The sequence below is a fragment of the Geotrypetes seraphini genome, chromosome 1 (genome assembly GCF_902459505.1).
Source record: "Geotrypetes seraphini chromosome 1, aGeoSer1.1, whole genome shotgun sequence".
In the NCBI taxonomy this organism is placed as follows: domain Eukaryota; kingdom Metazoa; phylum Chordata; class Amphibia; order Gymnophiona; family Dermophiidae; genus Geotrypetes; species Geotrypetes seraphini.
Window position 1 is genome coordinate 182820904 of NC_047084.1, and position 18957 is coordinate 182839860.

The 18957-nt window shown below is 39.2% G+C and overlaps 1 protein-coding gene across 1 annotated transcript in view; it reads right to left on the minus strand.

The window, feature by feature from the left end:
• The window catches only part of SCRG1 (stimulator of chondrogenesis 1), a 140199-nt gene extending 126311 nt beyond the window's left edge, over nucleotides 1-13888 (minus strand). The window contains exon 1 of the mRNA XM_033942568.1: nucleotides 13398-13888. The gene's annotated coding sequence lies outside the window, so the exon portion shown is untranslated. The remainder of the gene's footprint in view (nucleotides 1-13397) is intronic.
• Between the last annotated feature and the right edge of the window lie 5069 nt (nucleotides 13889-18957).

Here is an 18957-nt window from a genome sequence, read left to right on the forward strand (position 1 = left end):
TGTTTTTAACCAATGTCAGGACTTAGTGATGTTTGAAAATCCCCTCCCCCAAGATTATATATATATTTTTGAATGTTCTAGTTTTCATTCGGCTATCCTTCATAGAATGTTAATCATTTCTTCACACTAATTAACTTCTGTAGCAACCTAAACATATTTTACAAATAAATTATGAGTTTAAGTTAATGATTTTATATGATTTCTTATAGGCTCTGGACCAAAAGGTAATTCTGATCAAATTTTTATAACGCTAGTAAGGATCAACTGGTTTAGTGTAAGTGAATATTGAGATCATATTCACAAACCAACAATGTTCACTTTAATACTTAAAAGAGTTTTCTGTATCTTCATTTTCCATATGTAAATCTTGCTATGCATTTCACTGAGATTTACTACATTAAAAAAAAAAAAAATGCCAATCTGCTTTGGTGTTCCTTCCACTCTCAATTTACCACTTTTTTTAATGTTCAATAATTTTTATTGAGTTTTAAAAATAAAATATACATAACAAAAATCTTCTCAACTCAATTAACACATTGTAGATATATAAATTTTTAAAAAATCAACAATCAATTATCATCACAATACAGACACGATAAAGTACCTCCCAATTTACCACTTTTGAGAGGCAAGAGCAAATTTGATAACAATGATGTAGGGGGTTTTTGGGGGTGGAGGGGTTCCCCCTCAAAGTCTGAAGTTGCTGAATAAAGACGACCACAATGAGACAGTTTCCCATTGACCTCACTCACTGGCAAGTCTGACGATAAAGCTGGTGCCATACACCGTTAACACTAGAAGCAGGTTTTCTTAGACTAGGCATGAACTGCATCGTGAAACCATTACCAGATTCTAAGTAATTCGGTTTATCAGCCCAGAAGAAGACCATTTAGCCATCTTTCATGCATAGAAATCACCCATGGACAAGTAGTAGACATAGATAAAAATTTGGCATGTAAACTGGAACTCGTTTGCCTGAAGCAATGGGCATAAGGCAGTGGTCTCAAACACGCAGCCTGGGGGCCACATGCGGCCCGCCAGGTACTATTTTGAGGCCCTCAGTATGTTTATCATAATCACAAAAGTAAAATAAAACAGTTTCTTGATCATATGTCTCTTTAGCTATAAATGACAATATTATTATTAAGACTTAGCCAAAAGGAAAGATTTATAAACTATAAAGAGTTTTACCTCATGCAAAATTGTCATTTCTTTAATAAGACATTAACTCTTTTTTTCTGAGGCTCTCCAAATACCTACAAATCCAAAATATGGCCCTGCAAAGGGTTTGAGTTTGAGACCACTGGCATAAGGGTCAGGCAGGCGCAATTGTCACGTGTAATCCCTGACGTGTAATCCCATTGAGGCAGACTGCCTGCTTGCTTGTCCTCATCTGGAATATTATAATCAAGCAGCTCTTAAAGACTTGTGAACGAGCCCTTCCTTTCCTGTTCTATCTGCGCCAAAGCAGCCCCCTGTGCATAGAATCGCCAGCGCTATGTGACGCCAGGGTTAACGAGTTATAAATGCTCCCTCAAATCTCCTTGGCGTCAGTTCATTGGAAGGTCTTTGCCTATGGGCAATTAATGGGGGGGAAGGAGAGAATCAAAGGAGCCCTACATCATGCAACAGCTTCCCCAGAATTTGTGGCAATCACAAGAGAGATGCAGGCTAAATTTATGCTTCTGGCATAAGGTTGTAAATAGATTATGCAGGGTTTACACTTATAATTATTTCACAAAACAGATATGAAGCTCTTACGTTTAAAGGAACGTGACCATTAAAATCTCCTATTACTTCAGCAGTTTTTTGAGCTCTGAAAATGTTTTAGGGATAAGCACGCTGTGGATTTTGGCTTACATTTGCGCCCACTTTTGTGTTATGTAGACAAACCTGGAAGGATGGCCTCTCGTGGGAAATGTGCTGTACACCAGGGGTTTAAGAGAAATGGCTGATCTGGTTCATGCAAATAAAATGGGAAGGAATGTTGACTGATTTTAGAAGCATTGGTGTGAAGTCCTGAGTGCTCCTGTTGTGAAATAGAACAGCGGCCACTTAAACCCACCCATGCCTCAAGTACAAAAGATGGTAAATCCTAGGGGACAGGGAAATTCTGTACCTGAATGTAACTCACCTTTAAACCTCTACTTAAAAAGGCATGAGCTAACCCAAATCCCCTAAAATGCCTGTATCAGAAAAGAAAGTTTCTTAAGAAATGGTTTTCTTTAGCTAGGTGACGTGTGAGGTTTTTTTTTCTCTCTTTTAAATCCAAGAACTTCAGGCAAAACAGGTTCAAATGATCTTGAGCAGTGCATCTAAAAATGTGGCCATAGGATCTGCTTAAAGACCTTTGATAGCAAGCTGCAGCAAACTTTAGGACAGAAAATTAAATCGTGCGTGGCCTGTCCGGGTGACTTCTGTGAGGTAGTACATAATTTTGACTGGTGATTGCTTTTGCATTATTAAATGGTAAAATATCCATTTGCATGGCAATGCTACTTTTGTTATACATTGGTAGACACCCATTAGATAGTTGACTGATAAATGAGGGTCCTTTGACTCTATTTTATTATGATGGTTTGTTAAACGTTTGTCTCTTGCGATAAAAATAATAATGGGAATAGGACATCGTAATAATATAATAAACAACCTCTTTTCAGACAATTCTATTGTTTAGGTACTGAAGAATAAGTTTTTTTCCCTCCCAATGTACATTATATGGGAGAATTCCGTTTAGTGAATTAACCCTCAATAAATATTTATGTTTTTAACTATGATCTGTATAAGACACGTTTACCTTCTCAAGTTTTCAAATACACACAAGACACAGGATGGCGCCCCTGTGCATTATATGACTTTGAAGGACCCGAAATAACGGGCAGGCCAGTCAGTTTATTTCATGCTGAAAAAGATCAGGAAATAAGCCGGACATGTATAATTCAATTGTTTTGTTTCAAGGCAATATAGAATCCATATGCTTTTTCATCCTTTTTCTTTCCCTTCCCCCTCGCATGATTTCAGTTTTCAATACTGTGTGGAATATTTCCGTGTGACAATTACTCAGATTGGAATAAGTTTTATAAATAATGCAGGCAAAACATAAGAGAGAAATAATAATTTACTATTTAAGATGTACCATTTTCCCATATTTTGAAATGTATCAACAAATCTAATTTTTTTAAATTAAGTTTTCTTCTTCCTTTTAATAAAATGTTTTTAATGTAAATGATAGTAGGGTCTGCTTTAAAAAAGATAAATATTCACAGTATTTATGCAATAATGCTCTTACCCTTTCACTTCAGACCCCAACATTTTGTTTAGCTGTAAGTGAATAGGACTTTCATTTTAGGTGTTTCTCACAAGAAAAAAAACAAACAACCCCCCTAACCCCAACCCCACCATTCATTGATGGTTTAGATTTCAGAAAGATAAGAGTTTGGATCATATTTCTCAGCAGAATATGTGTATCTGCAGAATACATTAAAAAAAAAAAACCAAACCGCTGGCAAACAATAAATTATTTTCTAATCCTGAGCTGGAGTTCAATAAAAGGGGAAATAAATGCAGTTTAAAAGGCTTCTCCTCTGCTCTGAGTATCTCTTACCCCACCCCACCCCCCTTCTTCTTTTTTTTTTTTTTTTTACAAAGCGCCTTTAAACAACATCTGAAATTTCTCCTTCTTAAGAATATCAGCATTTAACATTAGTTGCAATAACTTTCCACTGGGCGCTTAAAATCTCTCCATTAATTACCTTACTTAATTCTAATAATCCTCGTATCAGCGGGCATCAAGGACCCTGGATATTAAAATAACACCCAACCCCATAAAAGAGAGAATGACAATGTCTGGCATATGGCGGAATTTTTGTTCAATAATCTTTATTGAATTATAATAATAAAATCATACATATAATAAAACTTACAGCGCATATTATTCCAACATAATTAATATAAATATACAGAAAAGAGACAAAAATCAGTAAATTTCCATTCTGTCTCGAATGGTACCTGGAAAACCAGAGACTGAACTTGGGATGAGGGAATAAGAGGATGGAAAGCCTGTTAGCTTTATCTTTCTTATAGTCATCGCTCAACAAAAGAGAAAAATGATTTTTTTAAAAAACCACATTATTTGTGCAGTACAAATAGTTTGGCCTATTGATTTTCAATATTTCATCAAATTCTGTATAGATTAAGATGAGCATGGATATAGACTGGCCACCCAAAACGTTGCCAATAATAGAAAAATTAGTGAAAGATACATCAATTTTAGTGACAACTTGAAATATGCTTGTCCACTTACCTCTCAAACATAATAAACCACGTTTCGTTTAGACTTTAAGCATTTTGTAAGGTATTATGGCAACTGCTGGCTAATACTTTTCTTAAATAGTACTATCAAAAACAGTGACTAATTTACAAGGGGGTCACTGAAAAGTTCTCAGCCCAACCAACAAAGTTTGGGCAGTCTCCATCGTGGGCTATATACACCAGCGATTTTCCACTTTTTTCATTCTGTCGGAAAAATATAGAATGAAAAAAATAGGGAATATCACTGGACGAAGTGTATAGCCCCCCATGAAGACTGCCCCAACTTTGTTGGTTGGGCTGAGAACTTTTCAGCAGCCCCCCTCCTATTTTTAATTTGGTGTTTTTCATTTCCAGAGAAATATTTTTGAAGGAAAATATTTTTTTTTTCTTTGACAATCATATTTGTGCATTTAAGGGTATGTTGTAGGATGGATTTAATACAGGAGAGTGTGTCTCAGTGGTTAGAGCCACAGCTTCAGCACCCTGAGATTGGGGGTTCAAATGCCACACACTGTTTCTTGTGACCCTGGTCAAGTCACTTAATCCTCCACTGCCCCCGGTACATTAAATAGACTGTGAGTCTGACAGGGAAAATGCTTGACTACCTGATCTGTAACCAAAACAAATAAGAATAAATCAAAAATATTACTGTAGAACAATTTCCATAGGCTAGGCAGATACAATCTGTTCTTTCTTCCCCAAATTGCTGCAGACTAACACCTTTTAATGCTCTGTTATTACATTCATAAATCATAGAAGGAAAGACAGCTTAAAATGACACTTGTTTGGTTGGTTTAGAAAGTAGTTAAGTAATTGTAGTTTTATCTCATAGTACATAATTAAGATCTACTTTAGAAGTATGCAGAACTGTGCCATTTATGAAAATAAAAAAAAGAAAGAGGGAATCTTCTGATGTGTGCATTTGTTGTCACCTTGAAACAAGTTTACTAGGGCATCCTTTGCTGAACTTTTTAAAGTCAATGGAACAAATGATATAGGCAAAGTAATAACATACCAGGGAAAAGCAATATTTTTGACTTGCCTGTTAACCAGTCTGATAGAACACACATTTAATTTTTTTTTGTCTTTGTATTTTTATTGAGAATTTTTCCAGTACATAAAAATATAAAAAATGAACAAAATAATGTAAAATATTTGTGTTAACCATGGAACAAAATACTTTTTAAAAAAATGTACAGATGCTAACTAAATATTGAATAGCAAAGTCTACAATTGATCTCTCAAAGAAAATGGGATTTAATGAATATGTAACAGAGAACGGACTGATTTCTGTAGTTGTCTGAATTTCTTGAAGCTTTTGCAGAGGAAGGGGTTGAAATTACAGTAGAGGCTGGAGCCCAAAGTGGTCTCAAGTAATAAGTGGTATGTGCATAATATATTGCAAGATATGCAGGGCACTCTTTGCACCATATGCATTTTTCGGAGTGATACAATGCAGAGTGGTAGTAAACGAGGCAGAGGTCATCTGAAGTCAGTTCTGTCCTTTTGGTAAAAATAACAGGATCATTAGATATAATAAAGGGAATCAGAGCGCTCAGCCTAAATGCTTTAATATTTGAGTTTGAAAATTAATATTTGGAATTTCCAGACATTTTTGTCACAGATATGTAACAATAACAGAACATTTCTATACAGATATTGAATATGGATATGCCTGACAAGGAAATGCATATCAAAACAGAAATATATGAATTTACCTCTCAATAGTTTTCAGTATGTTTTCAGCCATTTTCTTTCTAATATTTATTATTATTTTAAAATATTTAATATATATCAAACTTTGATATGAATTTCTCTGTCAGGTACAATCTTTTCAGTGTTTCTAGACATTTTTCCCCTTTTACTAAGCAGACGCTGCTCCGACACTCAGAATTCTATGAGCGTTGGAGCCGCGTCCGAGCATTTAGCACTCTGGGCCGTGGTAGAAACCTCTACTGTAGAGTTCAATACATTTTTAATAATTATTACAATAAGTATCATACACAAAGCAATTTACCATAATAAAAGATACAGAACATATGTATGACAACAACATCAAAAACAATATACCACAAAAATGGCATCTAAAGAGAAAAAGTAGTATGGATGTGCACTAAAGATAAATAACGTATAGGACACATAAGAAATTAAACATCTAATATTAACAGTTGGATGTTATTCGAGTGTTAAGCTATACTGAATAAGTGGTTTCCATGTTTTTTTCAGCAGCAACTCTTTCATACTTAGCAGGATATTTTTAAGGTTTCGTTCTCCCTATAAGCCTATGGAAAAAGATTCAAAATTTCAAACATACATATCTTCAATTATTTTCAAACCCAGATATGATATCAAAGCATTTAGGCAATTTTATCTCTTATCATGTTTAAAAAGTAATAGAAATGGATAGCTAAAAAGAATACAAAAGTAATGGAAATAAGAGGTAAGCCTAATGGAATAACAGATACTTTTAAAAATTAATTTTCATGGTGAATTCTAGCAAACACTGCAGTTCTTCAGCATTTGGTTAATCATTATTATTTTAATGTTTGATTGCCATAATTTTTTTTTAAATGTATGGTAGATGTGTGTATTTTTAGTGCCTAAGAATATACATAGTGCACTCACACTAAAGATGGCACTATTTAAATCTGTTTCATTTATGGTTGGGAATCATATAACACAACTCTCCAGTGCTTTACCCATCCTCCAAAATATCCAGCGTTCCCCTCCGTAGAATTACAAATTATTAAACATACTCTCATATATTTCAAATGTAACAAAATGTGGCCTCAGGTACACCTCCTCCACCCTTAGTAGTGTTCAAGATCGGTGGGAATACCGGTGTTTTCATTCCTCGTTGGCTCACATTCTTTTTTTGCAATTATTTAAGTAAACTTTTTTTAAACTTTTTTATCCACCGTCCTCTTTTTAGAAGTTTCCTTGAGATTATTCTATTTAAAAGTGTTCAAATAAGTTGTATACTTAACTTATCATGCTACTGGGTTACATGATAAAAAAGTTAAAAAGGTGTACCTGAGGCCACATTTTGTTACATTTGAAATATATGAGAGTATGTTTAACAATTTGTAATTCTACGGAGGGGGAACGCTGGATATTTTGGAGGCTGGGTAAAGTATTGGAGAGTTAAGAATATACGTAAACATTACAATCTTAAATGCCTTAATACATCTAATTATACATGTTTATGGATGCACACAGAAATAAACTTGAAAATATAAAGTGTACCAAGAAGATATAGGATTACATTAAGGGCTCCTTTTACTAAGGTGCGCTAGCGTTTTTAGCGCCCACAGCGGATTAGCGAGCGCCAACACCGCGCTACACGGCTAGAACTAACGCCAGTTCAATGCCGGTGTTAGCGCCTAGCGCGCCCAGCATTGCAACGCGCGCTGTTCTGCGCGTTAAAGCCCTAACACAGCTTAGTAAAAGGCGCCCTAAAGCTTGCACATGAACTGTACCTAAATGGAAATGTTGCTCTCTTGAATTTGCACCCATTGGCCCCAGGTAATGAGGGATTCAGTCCCACTCCAATTTTCTTTGTCGCAGCCTGCTCTGTGATGTTTATATTTTCAAGTACTATAAATCCATCTTACATAAACTCAAATTATGGCAACCAAATATGTTAAAAAGAAAATGATTATAAACCCTTAAACGTTTGCTCTTTGATTATTGGTTTAATGTTTGGGCAGCTATTAAGGAAACGTAATATTTCAATGGCTCTGCATTATAAGTTTATTTTCATGAAATCATTATGTTTTCATCTTAGTAAAGCTGGCTCTTTACTCACAGATATATTGCTGTCTTTAGCTTTAAAATTATATTAATGTCTTGGAAAAATCTAAATGTAATTATAATATATGGTGGAATATGGTTTGTATCACATATACATATGAAAAATACTTACACTGGCTTTTACAAAGCCGCGGTTGATGTTTCTTCTGTGAGTCAGTGAGGGAAATGCTCCGATGTGCATAAAATTCCTGTGAGCGATGGAGCATTTACCTCTGCTGCCCGGTCGGGTAGACTTAGTTAAGAAGTCAAAGCTTAATTTTAAATCTTTAATAAAATGGAATGCTTTGCGGACATATTTAAATACTTCCTTATAGTTAACATAAGTTGTTTTTGTTACTTGGATTCATTACATTATGGGCTCCTTTTACAAAGCCACGCCAGGGCCGTAACGTGCAGAATAGCGCGCTAGATTGCCGCACGCGCAAGCCGCTACCGCCTCCTTTTGAGCAGGCGGTAGATTTCCGGCTAGCGCGCACTATAGCGTGCGCTAATCCGGTGTGTGCGATAAAACCGCTAGCACAACTTTGTTGCTTGGATAACACAAGTATTTTACTTTTCTTTGTTCACTTGTTTGTATATTTTATGTATTTTTTTTAAAAAAGTTGATTAATAAAAATACTGAGACTAAACATGCTGAAAAACTGCTCTTTGCTAGAGGACTTCATATGAAAGTTGATTTTAAAAATATATCTGGTACACATAGCTCTAGAGAACAAGCAAATATTTTTATCATTTTATGCATATTATTTCATAGGTAGCCTTTAAACTTGGAGAACTTTTACTGAAATACAATTACACTGTCATTTAAATTAATTATTTCCAATTTTTCTGATGGCTTCAGCTTAAATCAGCCTTTCGTAAGTTAGGTCTTAATATTAATGGTGTAACTAGTACTCTTCATAATTTTATTTATTCTACAAAATTTCATAAAATAGATCATTGTGCATCTTCTTAATAATCAACTTCCCTCTGCTTGCATTGAAATACATAAACGTTGGAAAGTTGATTTTCAACTAAAACTGCCCAATAATGATTGTGAGACCCTAAGTTAAATGATTTTTAAAATTTCTAGATCTGTTAAATTAATGCAATCCGTGTTTTGTTTTTTTTATTTCATAGATCTATTTGGACACCCCTCAAATCTCATTACATTAATACTGTTATATCTAAAAATTGTTGGACCAAAATGGCACACTTAAACACTTAGGGACGGATTATAGTTTATTTATAGCCCACCTTTAACAAGATGGGTCACAAAAGTACACATATATTAATCATTATAAACATCCATAAATAACAAACAAATACAAGAGCCTCCTCAAATGCACATCGTTCAACTCCACAATAAAAATATAAGTGCTCAACACTCATATTTCATTTTACAAAAAAGGTATCGATTCTACAAACGGCACAGATATCAGCGGCTGCCCCCCAAAATGGCCACCGATTGCATATCAATCACGCAATGGTGCCATTTCTACAGTCACTTGTACCTCAAACATAGGTGCTGGAAATGTAGGTCAGGGTTTTGAAGGCCTGTTTTCTGGCACCTATGTTTGACATGAATAGCGTCTACAGAGGCACCTAAGAATGCCTAAGGTTGTTTCCAGCATTAACCATGCCTACTTAAACCTTAGGTGTTCTAAGGTACAATGAAGGTGCCATTTTAAAATAATTTTTTAACATCTTTGCCAATTAAGTTAGGTACTGGTAGGGTGCCTCCAGTGCTTAACTTAAGGCACCGTTTATAGAATATGCCCCTTACTCTTTGATTGTATTTCTCTTCAGGTTTATTGGTCTAATGCAGGGGTCAGCAACCTTTTTAAAGCAAAGAGCCATTTTATCCTATATGTTTGACCCAAGATTTACAAAGAACCACAATGGGTAGAGAAGGAGGTTTGAGATATTCCAGGTTTCTCACTCTCTCTTCCCTCCCCAAGGTCTAGCTTTTCTCCCCTCCAACCCCTCACAGGTCTCTGCATGTCTCATCCCTCCCTCCCTCCCCCTCCCTCAACCCATAGCCAAGGCACTCACCCCTCTCCAGGTCCTGACCCTTTGATCTCCCTCCCAACCCCACTATTCCCCCTCCCCCTAAGGGCCTACCTAGGCACCAGGTCCAGAGGGGGAAATGTTTTGGGGGCAGGAGCATGACCCTCTAGTGGCAGCTCAGTTCCACAATGCCCCCCACCTCCTCCACTCTGCCATGTATAGGTAGCTGGTCCAGACATACCGATATACCTGGTGGTCCACCGGTGGTCTTTGTGGCAGGAGCATGGCCTTCTCTCTTCTGCCTCCTTGTGGCTGCCCTCTAAAATGGCTTCCGTGACCTTTTGAGGCATTTCATGTAGTACCATGAACTGCCACGAGAGGCTGCAGCAGCCATTTTAGAAGAAAGCTGCAAGGAGGCAGGAGCGAGAGGGCTGCACTCCTGCCATGAAGACCCCCACTGGACCACCAGGTACTTTGGTAGATCTGGGGGGCCTATCTATACATGAGAGAAGAGCCGCAGGAACATGGGAGAAGAGCTGAATGTGGCTCGCAATCTGCAGGTTGCTGACCCTTTTACATATAGATGCATTACTGTCTTTAGCATTGAAAGTTATGTTGATCTCTTGAAAATTCTTCTCATTGCCAGTTCTCACTAAGAACTATGCATTCAGGATCTCTACTAAGGAATCATTCATTTCCCAATTTTCATATATATTATCTATATGATTTTCTATTCTTTACGTATAATTTTGCTTCCATGATTATGTTGCAAGCAATGTATTTGCATTGAGTCGGAGGGGCCGCTGAAAAGTTCTCAGCCCAACCAACAAAATTGGGGCAGTCTCCATCGAGGGCTATACACTTAGCCCAGCAATTTTTCATCCCATATTATTCCCACTGGAAAAAAAAAAAAAAGGTGGGAAAATTGTTGGACTAAGTATACTGCCCCAACTTTGCTGGTTGGACTGAGAACTTTTCAGCAGACCCTATATACTCTACTGTATATTTGTTCATTTCCGTTCCTTCTGGAAAGGTTTATGGTGGAGTGAGATACCTCTAGAGCCCCATGTGCTTTTGTAAAATTGATTTTTTATAACGCTATAAATTGGTAAATTGCACTTTCTAGAGCATAGTATTTGAAATTGTAAACAACGCCATGAAACAGTTAACTATTTTTGTTTCATAAAAATAAGAAAGTTCTATAGAAGAAATATTTTTTTAAAGAGATCCTTAGTGATGTAAAATCCTACCAGTCTTAGAAGGCATCAGGATCCTCCCGGATTTTGTTTCCTCCCCTATAATTATTGAGAGGTCTGGTACCATTGATTTGCTTGGCTATGTAAAAAAAAAAAAAAAAAAAAAAAAATCCTAAGATTTTTTTGAGTCCACAAAGCCTGAAATTTTTATGAAAAATGAGAGAGAGAGAGAGGACAGTGTGCAGAATCGTTGCCTTTGACACCCAGGCCATAGCCACTTGGGAGGTCCCTCGCATTAAACCAGTCACAGCCCCTGACTGCTTCCCACAGGAGGCTCTGGCCTGAGTAGACCCTCAATTACGCAGCTCCCATGGCTTAAGAATTGTGCTAATAGCGGAGAAAATGAGGCATGTAGGATGAGGCTTGGAATAGACCAGGTTTACTGAAACTCTTTCAGAAACTTTTTCCCCCCTGTTATTATATAATTGCGAACTTGTGAAGTTTTAGTTTTAATGCTAGACTGTCCCTTTATTGCTCTGGATCTGTTTAGGAGATCATTATGCCTTTTTTGTGCACAAACTAACTTGAATAATAGTAAATATGAACTAATATTAACCCCCCCCCCCAGGCCAAGTTGTAGATTGTGGTCAGTTCTCTAGTCTAATCCACAAGTACATATACAGTACAACACTGAACATAGCCAGAGTTTAGTTAGAAACAGGTTGAAAACATCTGGGTTCGAGTCACTGTTCTTTTTATAATATTTACGCATTGTAAAGACTTCAGTCTTACAATTAGGGTTTTTTTTTTTTCTTTAGCAACCAGGCACCAGCTTTATTAAATGAAACATTAAACGTTAGCCATTCGACCTAGTATAAACAGGGGCATTATGATGTGTACTTTATGGTAAATTGTGAATTAAAAGAAAACGGGACTGAGACTAGAAAAAAAAAAATGAATGCGCTGAAATGCTGAAATGAACATGGCGGCTTTTTCCTCCCCCTTCTTTTGTTTGGTGGGGATACACCCCCCCTCCTTTGATTTGTTTACTTGGAGTGAGAAACAACTGCTTAAAGCTTCCTTGTTTTACTTCAAGAATTGACACCATTTTTGCTGCCAAATTACAAGAAACTGAATTTCTCTGCGGGATTCCTAAAGAAACACGTTCTGTAGTAAAGCTGAGCCAACCAATTCAGAGGTGTCAGGAACAACTGATAAGTATATTCAGTGACAACAATAATTTGGGGATCTGGGATATTGCGACCATGTAGTGGACTTGCATCTTATTGATCAATAACTACAAAAACAAAATCTTTAAAAACAGAATAAACAGCGCTAAGGGATCCTTTTACTAAGCTGCGGTAGCGTTTTTAGTGCGCGCTGCCCCCGCGCCAAAAATGAATACTAGCTTATTGGTGGCGTTAGCGTCAAGCGCGCGCGCTAAAACCGTTAGCGCAGCTTAGTAAAAGGAGCCCTAAATCTCGCGTGCATTTGTATTTGTCATGGCTATACTGGGTTTTCGCTTTAAGAAAATTCTGGGTTTTCCATTCCGGTACTGAAACAATATTATTTATATAAGAGAAAAGTAATCAGCAGCATACTGCTTCTTTAAAGTCAGTAGAGCTACACTGAGATTTGAACAGTTCCAAATGATTCTTTCTGGTGAAGTTTCGAATCTGGCAAAAGCTGTCCTATCCTCAACCCCTGCTTTCTTTAAGTAATCGAATAAGAGAGAAGCAGAAGATGCGAGAAAGGATCCGGCAGCCCTCGATATGTTAGCAGGGTCCTGAGCCATCCGCGGTGTTACGAATGATGGTCAGTTTTGGCCCTGTAGGAGACCCCCAAAGTCTTGCACTCGAGATGTCGTTTTGCCGGCCTTGCTTTCGGAATAGAAACCGAAGTCCAGAGAAGGCACTCAATCCCGCCAGCTCGAAACCACAACTGGTGAGCTGTGGACAATTAGACGCTGAAGTTCCTACGTCTAATCCTTGCCGATCCGTTTAGGCTTTTGCAAACTACATGAAACAGCACAAAACAGAACGTACAAAGCACGCAGAACGCGGATTTCAGCCGCTAAACTCTACTTACCATGTTTCCCCAGTTTCTTTCTGACTTTTTCTGTTTGGTTTTGCTTTGATGAGGGAAAGTTTCTTTCTGGAGATGAACAAAACTTGCCTGACTCCAGTAACAGAGCAACTGCCACGGTGAGAAGGGCTGAAAAATCCAGAGACCCGGAAAGCTCGAGATTTTTCTCTTTTTTTTTTGCCTTTGTTGTTGTTGTTTCGGCGCAAGTGACCTGGAGTATCTGGTGAAGATTTAGGAAGAAGTTAAAGAGGGAGGCAGAGAGAGATTTTTTTTTTCGGCCGAGAAACCCAATCTCACGTACAGTAGCGGTTCCATCTGGGATCTGTCATTGCTGACAGCACCATGGGGCACAGACATGATCTTCTGCACAATGCTTAGCTACAGCTCCAAAGCGCACCCTACTCAATCACAGCGGTTCTGCAGGCCTGCAAGACCACAGGTTACAGCAGCAAGCTGTAGACAGTCTTTCCGAGAAATTAGAAAAAAAACAACCCAGAATCTGTAAACAGTCGAGCCGAGAGCGTTGAAGCGATTGTGAAACTGGGTAAGGGGCAAGCAGAGAATTCGGTTTCAGAGATTCCTTCTCCCAGCAGGTTAGATGACTGACAGAGCATATGATAGCTAATAGATATTTGTTAGTAAGATTTGTTTTTGGGTTTTTTAAAACCGCTGTAAAAGACTTAGGGCTCCTTTCACTAAAGTGCGCAAGCGTTTGTAGCGCGCTAATCCCGCGCTACGTGCCAAAAACTAATGCCAGTTCAATGGTGGCATTAGCATCTAGCGCGCGGGGCAATTTAGCACGCTAAGTGCATGCTAAAACTGCTAGCTCAGCTTAGTAAAAGGAGCCCTTAGGGGCTTTTCTACTACATGGTGTTAAGCACTTACCCCCCAATTCTATAAATGGTGCCCAAAGTGCACAATTGAGTGTGCAGCTATAGACTAGGGCCAGTTAGGAAACATACTTAACAAATTGGCATGAAATTGGCAAAAAAAAAAAAATGGTAATACATACCAAGAATTGGCATTAGCAAACACTAATTGGCGCCAGAACTGCCTTATGACTATTGTGGTCCCCTCTATGTGTTAAACCTACATTATAGTAAGCTAAGCCCCAGACTTAGGGCTCCTTTTACTAAGGTGCGCCAGCGTTTTTAGCGCACGCACAAAATTACCACACGCTAAAATGCGCAGTACGCTTCTAGAATAATGCCAGCTCAATGCTGGGGTTAAGGTCTAGCACATGCAGCAATTTAGCGTGTGGTATTCCGTGCGTTAAGGCCCTAACGCACCTTTGTAAAAGGAGCCCTTAATGCCTTTTAATAGAAGAATATGTTATCCAGACTCAAAAATTTTTAACCTCTTTGAACATCAAAGGATAGAATAATTAAATGAAAAAGGTCTTCAAATACAGATTTTCTATAACAATTTCTTGTTTTCAGAACCGCAGACCTCAGAAAACCGTACTGCATGTATAGTGGCTTCAAAAGACATACAGATTAATTACGGTAACCATGGTCGTCATAGGTCTCTAAAGTATTTTTATAAATATTTGTTTAGTACATTTTATTAACTTAAAGAAGTACTTATCTTATATCTATGCGGGCGGGGGTAGGCACTCCGACATAGACTATGTTTCGCCCCGAATGGGCTGTATCAAGGAATCCCCCTTATATCAAGCGACTCATGCTATAGCGGGAAGCATGAGTCGCTTGATATAAGGGGGATTCCTTGATACAGCCCATTCGGGGCGAAACATAGTCTATGTCGGAGTGCCTACCCCCGCCCGCATAGATATAAGATAAGTACTTCTTTAAGTTAATAAAATGTACTAAACAAATATTTATAAAAATACTTTAGAGACCTATGACGACCATGGTTACCGTAATTAATCTGTATGTCTTTTGAAGCCACTATACATGCAGTACGGTTTTCTGAGGTCTGCGGTTTTTAATAGAAGAGCCTCTGAATTCCATGAATGATTTCCTTCACCTATCTCGCTTAAGCTTGGAATGCCTGCAAGGATCTTAACTCAGGAATCTGGAATGGCCTGGTTGTGCCTCCAGTAACACCCACCCTATCCTTATAATTAACAGCTTATGCACCCTACAACTCTTTCTATGTATAACTTTGGTATACACTCTTTAACGATAGCAATGGCAATAAATAATAAACTCTCAAATCTATATTGATGGAAAAAAACAGGCCACGGCTTTGTTTATTAAACCACAATTTTTAGCAAACCATTGACACATGAAATAACTTCCCATTATAGTCCCCTGATCCTGCCATGTCAGCTAAGGCCTAGGGGTAGGCATGGACCTCCACAGTGGCATAGCGAGGGTAAGGGGCACCAGGGGTGGTGGCACCCTTCTCCTACTTTCTTCTCCGCCCCCACCTCCATATACTCCTTCCCTGCCCCCACCTGCCGTGCACATGCCGCTTCCCTTCCCTTCCCCCATAGCTGTAATATTCCTGGCACGAGCAGCAACCCCCAAACTGCTGTCACGCAAGCATGGGCTCTTCCTCTGATGTCACTTCCTAGCATGGGTCCAGGAAGTAACATCAGAGGAAGAGCCGATGCTGGCGTGACAGTAGCTTGGGGTTGCTCCTCGTGCCATGAATATTACAGAGGTACAGGGGAAATGAAGCAGCACACACGCGTAGATGGGGGAGGGCCCTCACCAAGACGGTTCCTGGGGCGGATGGCCCCCCCCCCATCTCCCATTTCTATGCCACTGGACCCCCCATGCTTCCTTTTTGGGTCAATTGACCCAAGGAATAGCCGCTGATTGAGTTCAGATCCTGAAGAACTGCTCATCACTTGATGAGCCACCACACTAGCTCAGGATTACTGCAGATGCGACAATCTCAAGCCAGCCAACCAGTGGCATATTAAGGGAAAGGCGATATGCCCCGGGCACCATCTTGTTGGGGCGCTGGCACCCATCATCTCCGCCCCGCCCGCTCCTTCACTGTCCCACCCACTACTGCGTGTGTGCTCCCGCCCCTTCCCTTCCTCTGTACCTCTTTAACGCACTAGGTGCGAGTAGCAACCCCATCCTTCTGCTTGGGCCAGTGTCGGCTCCTCCTCTGACGTCAGTTCCTGGACCCGTGCCTAGGAAGTTGCGTCAGAGGAGGAGCCGACACTGGTGTGAGCAGCAGGTTTGGGTTGCTGCTTGTGCCCAGAGCTTTAAAAAGGTACGGGGGTATGGAAGGGGCGCGGGCGCATGGCAGGAGGGAGGCAGGGAAGGAGCGAATGCAGATGGGGCAGAGAAGGGTGGGGGAGGGGGCACCACCACCCCTGGGTGCCTCCTCACCCTTGCTACGCTACTGCAGCCAACCCTACTGCCTAGCCTCTTATTTTTATAGGGTGAGTGGGAGGGAAAAACACACATCCAAGGAACAGGGAAAAGCCCCTGTGCCTCAGACTGAATGGCCTATATACCCCTCCCATAGCCTACCACTCCAATTCCCTCGCTCAATCCCAAATTGTCTAACCTGGTGGGAAAGCTTAGTTTTAAAAATGGCTTCCCACCTCCCACTGCTTGCCCTCCTACCCCCGTCGCTCTCTCCACTCTCCTGCCTCTCTGTTGTTGACCCTTCTCCTTGAAATATTCTGGCAGGGTCTTAGTATGCGACTAGCATAAGCCATTCAGCCCATTGTTAAGGTCACTCAGCAAAACTGCTGTCGGGCTCCGAATAGTCAACAATAAATATTTGTATACATATCTTAAATGTGCTTAAGCCTCGAACTGGTCACACTGGATGACTAGGCCCAAAACACAATTTGGCTTGAGTGACCTCCTCCCCCCTCCCCCCCCCCCGCAACACAACAAATGTTAATTGACCAGGTTTTTACTGCAGTTTTGTGGCTTGAAAATTTTACTCCTCTTGGACTTGAGAATGAGACTCTTGCTAATAGGAATCTGTTTTCTTGGGGGATGGTAAGAAGGAGCTATGCTATTTGGAATGATAAGAGTTAAAAGATTAGTTTCCTAGAGTTAAAAGATTAGTTTCCTGAGAATGTCCATTGACTCCTGAATATACTACCTTATGTTTAAAAATGTTTGTATTGAATTCTGAATGTATTTGTGATCTCTTTTACATTTCTGTTTAATGCTAAATTGGAAAAAGACATAATTTTAGATAGAAGTAGGTGTGTTCATTGTATGTGCTTTTCACAAATTTGAGGCCCATAAGTTTTTGCCTATTTCTGATCTGAGGAAGAAGGCTTATCTTTGAAAGATAATCAATCAATGCATTAACCCTTCCCCCCCCTTTTACTAAGCCGCGGTAAATATTTCTATCGTGGACTAGAGCGCTAAATGCTCCGATGTTGTTCCGCCGCTTATAGGAATTCTACAAGTGTTGGAGCATTTAGGCCCGGATTCTCGAACTGGCACCAATATCCGTGGCGGCCTTAAAGGCGGCCACCTATTGCATGACAGTCACGCATTGGTGCCAGTTTTGTAATCACACTGACGTTAAGCACAGGCATTTGAAATGTAGGCCAGAGTTTTCTGGGCCTACATTTCTGGCACTTATCTTCATGAGAATCACACCTACTTAGGCACTTTTGGTATGGCCAATGCCACCTCTGGCATTGGCCATGTGTACTTTGACGTTCGGCAGCCTAAAGTGCCTATATAGGTGCAGTTTCAGTGCCATTTTTCAAGGTGCCAGTATGTGCCTCAAATCTTGGCTAAAAATGCTATTTGGATGGCATTTTTAATGGAGATATGGGCACCTACCAACGCCTAGAAAATCGGTGCGCTCTGGGTCACGGTAGAAACCTCTACCACAGCTTAGTATAAGGGGGAGGGGCATGTGGTAAAACTACTAAGTAGTAGATTTAAAACCAGAGAAAATATTTCTTCACACAATGTGTAATTAAACTCTGGAATTCAATTCCAGAGAATGTGGTGAAATCAGTTAGCTTAGCGGGGTTTAAAAAAGGTTTGAATAAATGAGAAGTCCATTGGCCATTATTGAGACGGCTTAGGGAAATCCACTGCTTATTCCTAGGATAAGCAGCATAAAAATCTGTTTTACTACTTGGGATCTAGCTAGATACTTGGGACTTGGGTTGGCCATTGTTGGAAACAGGATACTGGGCTTGATGGACCTTTGGTCTGTCCTAGTATTCTTATGTTCTTAAGTTAGTCCAATAAAAGGGGTATTACCTTTATTTCTTTTGTCTTATTTATTTTAATTCTATATATTATCTCAAAAATGCAGCTAAGGGATTACTCTTCATTAGCCCACCCAATACCTGTTATACACACATGCGATAAGTTTGGAGTACAAATTACTTGCAATTATATCTAAATCATATTGTATACATGAGAAACAAGCTGGTATGGATAAATCCTCAATTTCTCAAAGAAGAAAGGAGAATGTTAGAAAAGAATAATGCACTAAATTCTCAGGCATATGGAGGAAAATCTATAAAGTTTATAAAATAAAAATTCTTTCATGGTGCTTGACCATGTTGGGTTTCTATTCAAATGTTTTGAGTATATACTACCGAGTTAGAAATATGCTATAAAATATGGACCTTCCT